Genomic DNA, 11379 nt, shown 5'->3' with positions numbered 1-11379 from the left:
GTTCTATACACAAACTCATGCTCTCCCTCCAGGAGACTTTGGTTATAAAAAATGACATAGCAAGAATATTGCGAAGCCATGAAATAGAATTTCATATTTTAGTTATCTTGTTCTCGTTATAGTATGTAAGCTGCTTCTTGTTATTGTAAATGAATAGTATACTTTGTAATGAATAGTAATAGTACATATGTATTGACTTGTGTATGTTGCTCTGTTATAGTAAATAGTATGTATTGATCCTCTAAACTATACCTATTATAGTTTACTAGTATGTTTGTTTGAACTATTATTGATTTGGAGAAAAGACTCAATTGCCCTACATATGAAACTGAGTTAAGTATGTTCCTTGAAAGTGGGGTTTAATATTCATGCATATATTTAGCAAGTATAACTATGATTTAACCGACAGTCAGATTAGTGATCCTATCCTAAGCCTACAACCAAACAAAGAACATGAGTTATGGTATTCAGTATTAGTCTTAAGTTCGTTAAAGCATACTTATACATAAATATGTACACGAATATGATTTTGATATAAACAGAAATCTAGAAATAGTTTAAAAGGGTTTTAAAGTAATTTTAACAACATATAAGCATAATAAATCTTTTTGTTCGTTTGTTTCCACATATAAATGATTAACACATTTATATTGTGTTCTACTTATATCCCCCCCCCCCCCCCCGGTAAAAAGCATTTAAAAAGGTAAATTGTAGGGGTATGAACTCACCTTAAGCGAGTGATTCAATTAAATGTTCGATATAGGATGTTTGATTCCACTAGTTAGCTCCTGGGACAAAACCAAGTCCTAAATAGCAATTTTCGCGATATTTTGGCATGAAATTAGTGAATATAACCTCAAGGGTGTTAAGGAAACAACCTAGGATGTAAGAATTACTTACAAAAAGAAGTGTTAGAAGTGAAATGGAGTGACCGCTTGGAGTTCACGGCTGGGCTTTGGTGTTTACGACCGCAAACGGTTCACGTCCACTTCAAGATTCAAGTGTTTTAGGCTGTAAACTCAAGTGTGTGTTCATGATGTTCTTGGTGAAACCAAGGAGATTCAAGGGTTTACGGCTGTAAACCCAGGAATGAAGGGTGATTGATCAATGAAAAAGAAGAACACTAGATGTTCTAATAAAGATCCGAAGGTGAATCAAATGATCCTTGGATGATAGTTGAGAGAAAAATTGGGGTTTTCGGTTGTAGACCTTGAGAGAAAATGCTTGAGTTTTCGGCTAGAAATGTAGAAGTGAGGATTATTTAAGTCAAACATATATATATATATATATATATATATATATATATATATATATATATATATATATATATGTATATATATAGGGTAGAGTTTACTGTCCGAAGGAGTTCACGGCTGCGAACCGAAGGTTTACGGTCCGAAGTGAGTTCACGACTGAGAACGAGGTTCTCGGTTGCGATATGTTTACGATTACGAAGGGGGTTTTCGGTTCCTGCAAGGCTCCTCATATTTTTAGTGTTTAAATTTCAAATTTCCACACCCCTTTTAACTAAGTGTTTAATATGTAAAGAGTATTAATCTAACCTTAAGATTACATCAACACACATGTTTGACTTTTACAAGATTGAAATTACGGGTTTTCACAGATTTTGAATCATTGAAAAAGTTTCAATGTATAGCAGAACGGATAAGAGAATCAACTAAGCAGAATGACAAAAGTTTCTCCAATCTGAAAGGAAAGGAAAGTACTTGAGTATCGTGCTTTATGATCATCTTAGTGATTATGAAACCATGTCACAATTGATCCTCTAAGGACACCTTAATATATTTGCATGGTTAATAAGAGGAATTAGGAATGGTTGAAATGGTTGAATCAAAACGGGTGAGTCGTACTTCGTTTCAAAATCGAGTCTTAGAGTCATACTCGAAGATTGTGCCTTGAGTGACATATATAAAGTAGGTTTATAACACCTCATGAAATGTGGAGTAGAAATGTTTCTTACTCTTGCACATTTGAAATTGGTAGTAATGATGTCTTGGATAAGACAAAGACCAACAATATGAATTGCTTTGTTGATAAGAATCTGTACGAACACATGAGTATTTGTTTGTCGAGGAATGTTTCTTGACAGAGAATCTTATATGTCAAGAGATCAGTGAGAGTCTTAATCTTGGAAAGTTTCAAGAACTAATCAAGAATAAACCTATTGTTCATCACTAGCACACGACTTGAGGTTTTTAACCTATCATGTTGACACATTCTTGTTTCTGTGCCCATTCTTGTTGACAATGCATGTGAGTTCTATGAGTTCTCATTTGATTGCACAAGGCAAAGCACGTTAATCAATGAAAGTACATTGGCCAGTATAGGTGAGCTGTTTAACAACCTGGAAGAAATGGTAGGACGTTTACTACTATGTGGCAAGAAATTAAGATTAAACAAGTTCAATCCATATAAGTTTGGATTTGTCACAAACCTTGTCTTGTGATTATGATTATTGCAAATTCACATGGATAGGAATACTACATCATAAAATCTAAGTGGCAAAGGTTTCTCTCCACTTCATAAAAGGATGTGAGGAAATGCTTTCACTAAGTAGATTTAAAGAGATAACAGTTGTGTTAATTGCATTCTCAAATTTGATTATGATTACAACATCCCTCTTCATAGTTCGAATTGTGAGAAATGGAAAATAGTCTGAACATTCGGGACTTATTGCTGTAAGTTCTGAAATAGTTTAGACACACATATGAGTTATCTAAGGAAAGGTGTATGACTTTGAGAAACCTAGATAAAGTGTTATCGAAGCATCTTGTATCACAAATTTGAACTTTGGTAAGAAAGTTAGTAAGTATTGATTTCTAGAAGTCCAACTGATTTTTGGGTACATGTCAAAGCTAGTGGGAGCATAAGTGTTATGCTATTAAGAATGTAATTATTATGCTAGTGGGAGCATAATCATTATGATAAGTATTGCAAGTTAGCAATGCTATTTATAAGAAACAAGGTTTCTATTTTCAAATTTGCAGAGGTTGAAAGGTTGCTTTGTTATAGTAAGGGAGCGGATAGTTATACCTTATTTCGAATCTAAAGGTTTAGATTGAAGTATTAATCAGACTTAGTCATAAGAATATATGAATAATAGGTTGAAATGTTTAAACATTGGAAATTCTATATATGGAAATATTATAGCAAGAGACTGGTAAAGTATCACGTCTCTATGTAAGAAATGATGAATCATATCCCATACACTTCGAGTATACGATCAATTGCATATATTGTAATATTTGACTGTTCTATCTTTCTAAATGCATAGGGTATTAAGAGGGAAAAAGGGAGTAGAACCAGATATGACTAAAGTGATTAAACAGTTGTCAAGGACGATCTAAGGTTCGCTAAGGATTGGTCGCTTGTGGGTAGTTGGAAGTATAGTAATGGATGTACCATATTGACATAATCTACTCTAATAAACAAAGATCCCTTTTGCCACATGTCAATCTCTCATGAGTTTTGAAACTTGTCATTTTGTGGTGTTTTTGAAATAAATAATATCCACATGTCAATATTTGTTTTTTTTTTTCAATTTTAAAAATTAAAAAGTCATAAAATACTTATAGTTATATATATAAAGTATTAACTGTAATAAATGTGATTGTAAATTGCAGTAAATATGTTTTTTTTTCTTTTTTCTTTTTTAAATTTTGAATATTTATTTTAAAAAATATTAAAGGTTTACATTTTAATTCTTAATATTTTTGAATCAACCCCTGTAATATATGAGTTTAACACCTAGTCATGAATAGGTGGGATTCTATTAAGAATGAAATGTCATATGGAAAATATGGATATGTTTCCATAATGTGAGTTGGATGTTAAGAATCTATGTGTAGAAAACTTTATGCTAGAAGGATGTTCAAAGGAATGTAGATTGAATATGAGACTGCGTATCTATGGAATTGTCTTGTAATAATCTCCAATGTAATGTTTTGTAATTTGGAAACTCTCTATGACTTTGGTGCCTAGACATTACAAAATGATCATTACATGATAGCTTAGAATCTAACACATTTTAATAGTGGAAGAATTTGGTATTCTTACACTTATGAGAAGGATTTGGAATTGTTAAATGAGCATCATTGGAAATACGTTCAATTGATCTATTTCACAATGTAAGGACCATAGGTAAACATAGTGTGCATGCTTGGAGCATGGGATAACTACTACTTTAATTCAAGTATTAAGTTGATCAGTCGAAACATTATACAATGAATAATTTGTAACCAATATGGTGATTAAACAATAAGTGTTTAATTTATATTCAAAAGTGTTGAGACCATCTTGGATTGGATTATTCTTGTGTTTCACTTTGCTTGTTTTGACTTGCCGAATATTAAGATTATTCATACATCCACAGTCAATCATACTTTGGAAGTAAGTAATGAGCTAAGACTGTCATGAATCCGACTGTATATTGTCTTAGTGTTTAGACATATCACAAGTTTACTGCCATATTCAAAAGTACTCTTGAAATAAGATTTGAGTGTTGGATTAAACCCACACTCACATGAATCACTTCATGGATTTTATCATGAGTGATTGTGAGGCGATAATATCTTATATTCTTAAAATGGAGACATATGAGTTGTAGGTTTACGAGTCGGTTGCGCATTGATAATACGTAAACGCATTAGTAACTTGATGTTATAAAACCTATTGCTGTCTGTGATTTGATGAGTATATAGTACAAGCATACGAGTCGAAGTTTATCTATTCCTTTTACCCTAAGACGGATAATAGCGATATCTGTGAGTCCCTCGATGATTTAGTGATGACACCGTAAGCGCTTGGCCAAGCCTGGACTGATTTGATTTGTTCAATTAGTCAGTCGTCAAAAATCGGAAATTGGAAAACAAACCTTGGACAGAGAGTATGATTGTAATCCATGTCTTGTGTCCATACGATATCTTGTAGAATGGAGGAACATTTGACCCCTTATCTAAGGATGCGTCACTGACTAGATCAGAGTTCGACAATGACTTTTGAGAGCTACGATTGCTAATCAGATTCTGAAGTCATACTTGCAATTATAGTTATTAGACTTATCTAATTGGGATACTGTTGGATTAGGTTTCTAAGCCCATAACTATAATTGGTATGTACTTGATTTGAAAGTAACATGGTCCTTTTGGGTTGCCTTCACACTAGCAACTAAACAGGATGAATATTGGAGAGAGAGGCTGATTTTATTATTAAGAATAATAAATTGGTGCATAAATATTATTTATTAATAAATTATCAGAATAATATATTAATTAGAAATCATATTATTAATAAAGGTTTAATAAAAAATTAATTTGGAATTAATTTTTGGATTAAAGGAACAGACTGATAGTGTAGGGGCTGTTTTGTAAATATATGATAGTTGAGGTTTTGGGCCATTGGATCATCCTTGTTAGGGACGGCCAAAAATCCCTAGAAGGATCTAGATATTTTCGTCCAAGCCCTAAGGAAGGGGTCGATGGACGAAATTATGGTTTCCACCTTAAAAGCCTAGTTAGCCTCAAGTATAAATAGAGCCCTTGGCTCTTGTATTTGGCCAACCCTTTGGGAAAACCCTAGAAGAGCCGATTTTTGAGCTATTCACTCTCTCTCCTCTCTCTCATGATCATCCACTTGCCCTACTGTGTTTGTGAGCCATTAGATGTACTACACTTGTGGTACTTGTTCTAAAGAGCAAAGGATCTTCAATAATTGGTTGTTATTACTATATAGCAACAAAGGTATGTAATCTAATCTTTGTTGATTTCGATTATTAGATGCAACTTATGGTTTTTAATTTGTGTTTAATAGTTGTATTTCTAATAGATAAAACATAGATCCAAACTAGGGTTGCATGCACACATAGGATCTTTTGTATAAAACCATTAAGCATCGACACATACCTATACCTTCCCAAAGGCTCTACCTAATAACGCTAATTCGTCCTAGAACAAAACATATCTCACAAACTACTGCATAACTCAAATCCTAGGTTATCCTAAGATTTGCTTAATCCCATCAAACCAGAATTTAAATCAATCATAATAGGTTGCCCTGTGCATGCAACTTATACACGGAACAAGATCAAATAGACTATCAAATAACAGACTCTACCCTAGGACCACAACTAAACAAGGAATAGGAAATAAGGCCATATTATTATTCTAAGGCTATAAGATCCTAACAGTATACAATTTTTAAAGCACACGCATAGCATAATCCATACGACTATCACATTCCAAATATAGCATGGCTAACATATTGGGGAAAACACCTACTTGGGCTCGGCCAATTACGCGCATTGCACTTTACCTTTTTTGCTTTTAAAAAGTTTTTGACTTTGATTGTTTTAAAACAATTTTACCATTTCTTCAGTTTGAGTTCTGACACACACCCGAGAGTGTGCCCGAATCCTTCAAACCAAAGCTTTCATACCAACTTGTAACAACCCAAATTTCAAATAAAAATTTTCATTTTAAATAATCAAATCATTTCCATAAGATATAAAATTTCCATTCACATTTGTTTTCAAAATCCATAACATCAATTAAATTATTCATAATATCATAGTGTCCCAAATAAAGTGCCAGAGAGTACATGCCGCACCATCACACCAGGATCTTGACCTTACATCCTGAAGTACCTGAAACAACCAACAAACTGTAAGTTAATGCTTAGTGAGTTTCCCAGAGTATACCCCATATAATCCACATAATCATATAATCCGTATCTATCACATAAGCCATGCATATAAACATATAAGAATGTTGTGGGCTCCTCCCACAATCTTACACCTACGTGCCATGGGCTCCTCCCATGGTCGTTACATGGAAAGCCATGGGCTCCCCCACATGGTCTAACATCTAAGTGCCATGGGCTCCCCCATGGTCTTTACTTGGAATGTCATGGGCTCCCCCACAAGGTCTGATATCCAAGTGGTATGGGCTCCCCCCATGTTCTTTCATGTAAATATCACATAAACAACTAGCATACCACATAGCATATAACCAACTAGTATACCACATATCACTACATCAACTAGTGTAACACATATCAGAAAATGGGTCGGCCTTGGTGCCTTTGACCCATTGGTATGGTGACGAGACTCACCTTAGTCTGCTGAACACGAAGGTTGCTCGCCTAAAAGTCTGAAACCACCCGTGCTGAACAATAATGCCATCAACCCAAAATTAGGATTGAATACAATCTAATTAAAAAGCCCAATTACCTAAGCCCAAGTCCTTCCACAATGGCCCATGAGTCTTTCCTTTGCTAATGGGCTTAAAGTCCATGTCCAAAGTTATTAATGGGCCACATGGCCCAATAAGGCCCAACTAAAACAACTATGGCCCCAAAATGCCAAAATCAGCCCAAAAGTCAAAAAGGAGTTCAAACCCAACGTTGAATAAGGTATGATGGCTTGCGAGCCCAAAACAAGCCCAAAACTCATCTGAGTGTGTACGCCTTGCATACCACTCTAGTACGCACAACATACTAGTTCCTTAAGCAGTACACGCTACGTACATGCTACCACGCGTGACGTACAAGTCAGACATGCACAAATGACCATTAAGCTATTAATGCTTGGGATTTTAACATCCAACTTTAGATCTGAGTCCATTAATATGTCTTAAGGCATAGAGTTGACAACTTTTTGCCTTTTCATGTTCCATATGTTCCCAACAACCCCCTTATAACCCATTAAGACCTTTCCAAGGGTCTTAACTCATGCATGAGGTCAAAATACTCATCAAGACTGCATTTTTATGGTATGAATGAACTAAGGGACCTTAGATCTACTCTTCCTAAGCTCTGGAGTTGCCAAAACTTCCAAGAGATGATCTATGAACATAAAAGGGACAATGTAGCACACCCTAGCTCAATCTAATGAATAAGATGGCAAGATTAAGACTTTATAGCTCCAGAAGCTCCTCAAGGTGAACTAGATTCAGGATCATGAAGTTCAACGCCACACCAAGCTTGCTCACTAAGTTCTTCTTCTTGAATATTCTCTAAAATGGCCACAAATACACTCTTTAAGCTCAAGAACACTCTCACAAGGAAATTATGGGGTAAAAGGGCGAAATGAGGCTATGGAGGTTGATCAGGGCATGGTCCAAGAGGCTTAAGGCTGTTATAATAGGTTTTAAGTCCGAGGAATAGGGTTTTCTCTTCTTTCGCATACATCCCGCACATTAAGATTCACATACATCCCGCGCACCTCTTGGTACGCCCAGCATATGCGGCCTTTCTCCACGATTATATATCCTTAGTACGTTAAGTGTACTCCTGAAGTACACCCAACGTACTATGGGACCATTATGTTATAAGTTGTTAATTCAAGGGTTTAAATGGTAATTACCTGATTTGGAGTGTTACATAATATGTGTTGAAAATAATGTTTTAGAATATAAGAATATTACATATATTATATTTCTTTTGAATAACAAAATATTAGAGTATTTCACTAGAAAAAAGTTGTCTCATGGTCTCACAAAATTAGATATGTCTCAAATGAACCTAACCATATATATATATATATATATATATATATATATATATATATATATATATATATATATATATATATATATATATATATATATATATATATATATATTGTAAGAACTAAAAGAAGCGTGTGAACTTGCGAACTCATAATCAAATCATCATTTTTTCAATACCAAAATCATCAATCTTCTTCAAATGGTGCGTCTAAGTCATATCTTGGCTCAACAAAATGATTTGATAATTTTTTTTTCGAAATTTCCATGTATGCACAGTCAACAGTTGTACAGTTGATGAACACAATCATCAATCATATGGACTATGGATGTATACAAATAACAGCAGTATGGACTACTAATGAGCAATCAATAATCCATATGACTGCTGATTATGCTCACCAGCAGTTCGTATAACTGCTGATTGTGCTCATCAACCGTTATATACAAAAAAAAAACCAAAAAATAATTCGTTAAATGTTTTTTTATCCTAGATATGGTTTAGACGCACCATTCGTAGTAGGTTAGCGTTTTTTATGTTGAAAAATAATGAGTTGATTTTGAATTCGCAAGTTCTTACAAATATTTTGGTGTTAAAAGAACTTATATATATATATATATATATATATATATATATATATATATATATATATATGTTATGGGTTTTGAGCATTCTAACACTTCCTAAGTGTACATGCAACCCTAATAACCTTGGATCTATGTTTGTCTAATTATCATGCAAAAGTTGATTTCCATGGCTATGATCCTATCTAGCATACATGGGGAACAGTTTTAACTTGAATAAAAAGATAGAACTACATACCTTGTTGTTGATTTTGATCCTTGAAACCTTGTGAGCCTAGCACCCCAAGTGTGATGCCTCAAATGCTTCACACAACACCAAATGCTATGGAGTAAACTTGGAGAGAAAGTATAACACTCTAAAAATCGGCTCTAGCCCTCTTGTTTCTTGTCTAACCGATTTTGGGAGAACACATGAGCTTTATATAGTGTTGACACATCTAGGGTTACACCATGTAAACCCTAATGTGTCATGACTCTTCATTTCCATGACCCATGGATTTGTAACTCCCATGGAGCCTCTATGGAGCATCCAATGGGTTTAACCCAAATTGACTATCCATGAAGTCTCTTAGCCCACTATATAAGTTATGGATGATTTACATAATCAACCCATATATTTAATTAGTTATCTTTTGATCACTTAATTAATACCAAGATTAATTCTTGATCAAACTAATTAAATAATATTATTAATATATTAGAACTTATAATATATTAATAACCACAAGTGTTATTTCTCTCATTTAGTTTATCCAATTGCATGGTGCGATGCAACCCAAATGGACCATGCCGGGTCGGGTCAAGTACATACCAGAAATAGTTGTGGACTTAGACACCTTATCCAACAATATATATATATATATATATATATATATATATATATATATATATATATATATATATATATATATATATATATATATATATATATATATATATATATATATATTCAAGTTCACTTGAGACCATTCTAATTTTGTGAGACCGTGAAACCAAATCTAAAAATAATTTTAAAATGCAAAATAAATGGAAAAATTCAAAAAATATTTTTTTAAATATTATTTTCGGAACATGAATTAACTAAAAAAAATAAAAAAAAAATACTTTTTTTTTTAAAATACGTGAAATATTTTAATAGAATATTACACTGTACATATTCTAAAAAAGAATTTTAAAATGCAAAATAAATGGAAAAATCTAAAAATTCTTTTTTTAAATATTATTTTTGGAACTTTAATTAACTAAAAAAAATAAAAAATAATAAAATAATCCCGTTTTTTTTTGAAATACGTGAAATATTGTAATAAAATATTACACTGTATATATTCTAAAAAATAATTTTAAAATGCAAAATAAATAGAAAATCCAAAAATTCTTTTTTTTAAATATTATTTTCGGAACTTGAATTAACTAAAAAAAATAAAATAAAAATAAATAAATAAAAAAAATAAAAAAATGCGTCTTACGGTTTTAGAAAATTAAACCGTCTCACATTAACCTAACCCTATATATATATATATATATATATATATATATATATATATATATATATATATATATATATATATATATATATATATATATATATATATATATATATATATATATATATATATATATAAGATCACCATTTGAGAAACATATATCATTGTGTTTTGAAAAGGTCATCAAAATGTTACGTACATAGAATGATAAAAGTATAGATGAAAAACATGTTGGATATTATAACATTTAAAATAAAAGTATAGATGAAAAACATGTTGGATATCATAACATTTTAAAAACAAATAGAAGTGTAAGTCATTTATAAAAGTTAGTTTACCTTTCTTGGATGGCAAAACTTTTGACAAAATATGTTTTGGAAAAGCTTCTTTTCCGTCGAGAAATGGAAAAAAAAAATGTAGCAAGTCATTATATTCAGTGAATTTTGCATTGAGACCATTGAAAATTTTATTTTTTAAACATTTTAATTTTTATATAATACGATTATATTGTCCATGATATTGACGCTTGTCAAAGGTTTATAAGCTTGTTAAGGATGTCTATCTTCATCTTTTACCCTCATATTTTACCACAAACAAATTACCTTCGATTAAAAACACCTATCTTACGTTTACAATTAGTTTTTTTGTTTAGTTAGAGATATTTTTATTAAAAGCCACCAACAAGAAACTAACCCAACCAACACTACAAAGCTGATTAGTTTTGATACAAATTATAAATTAGTTTTTCATAAAAACTGGCAATGGAAACGTTAAAAATAATAAGTTTA

This window comes from Lactuca sativa, chromosome 3, assembly GCF_002870075.4.
Source record: "Lactuca sativa cultivar Salinas chromosome 3, Lsat_Salinas_v11, whole genome shotgun sequence".
In the NCBI taxonomy this organism is placed as follows: Eukaryota; Viridiplantae; Streptophyta; class Magnoliopsida; order Asterales; family Asteraceae; genus Lactuca; species Lactuca sativa.
The sequence above is the reverse complement of the archived record's forward strand: the minus strand, read 5'-3'. Positions refer to the sequence as shown.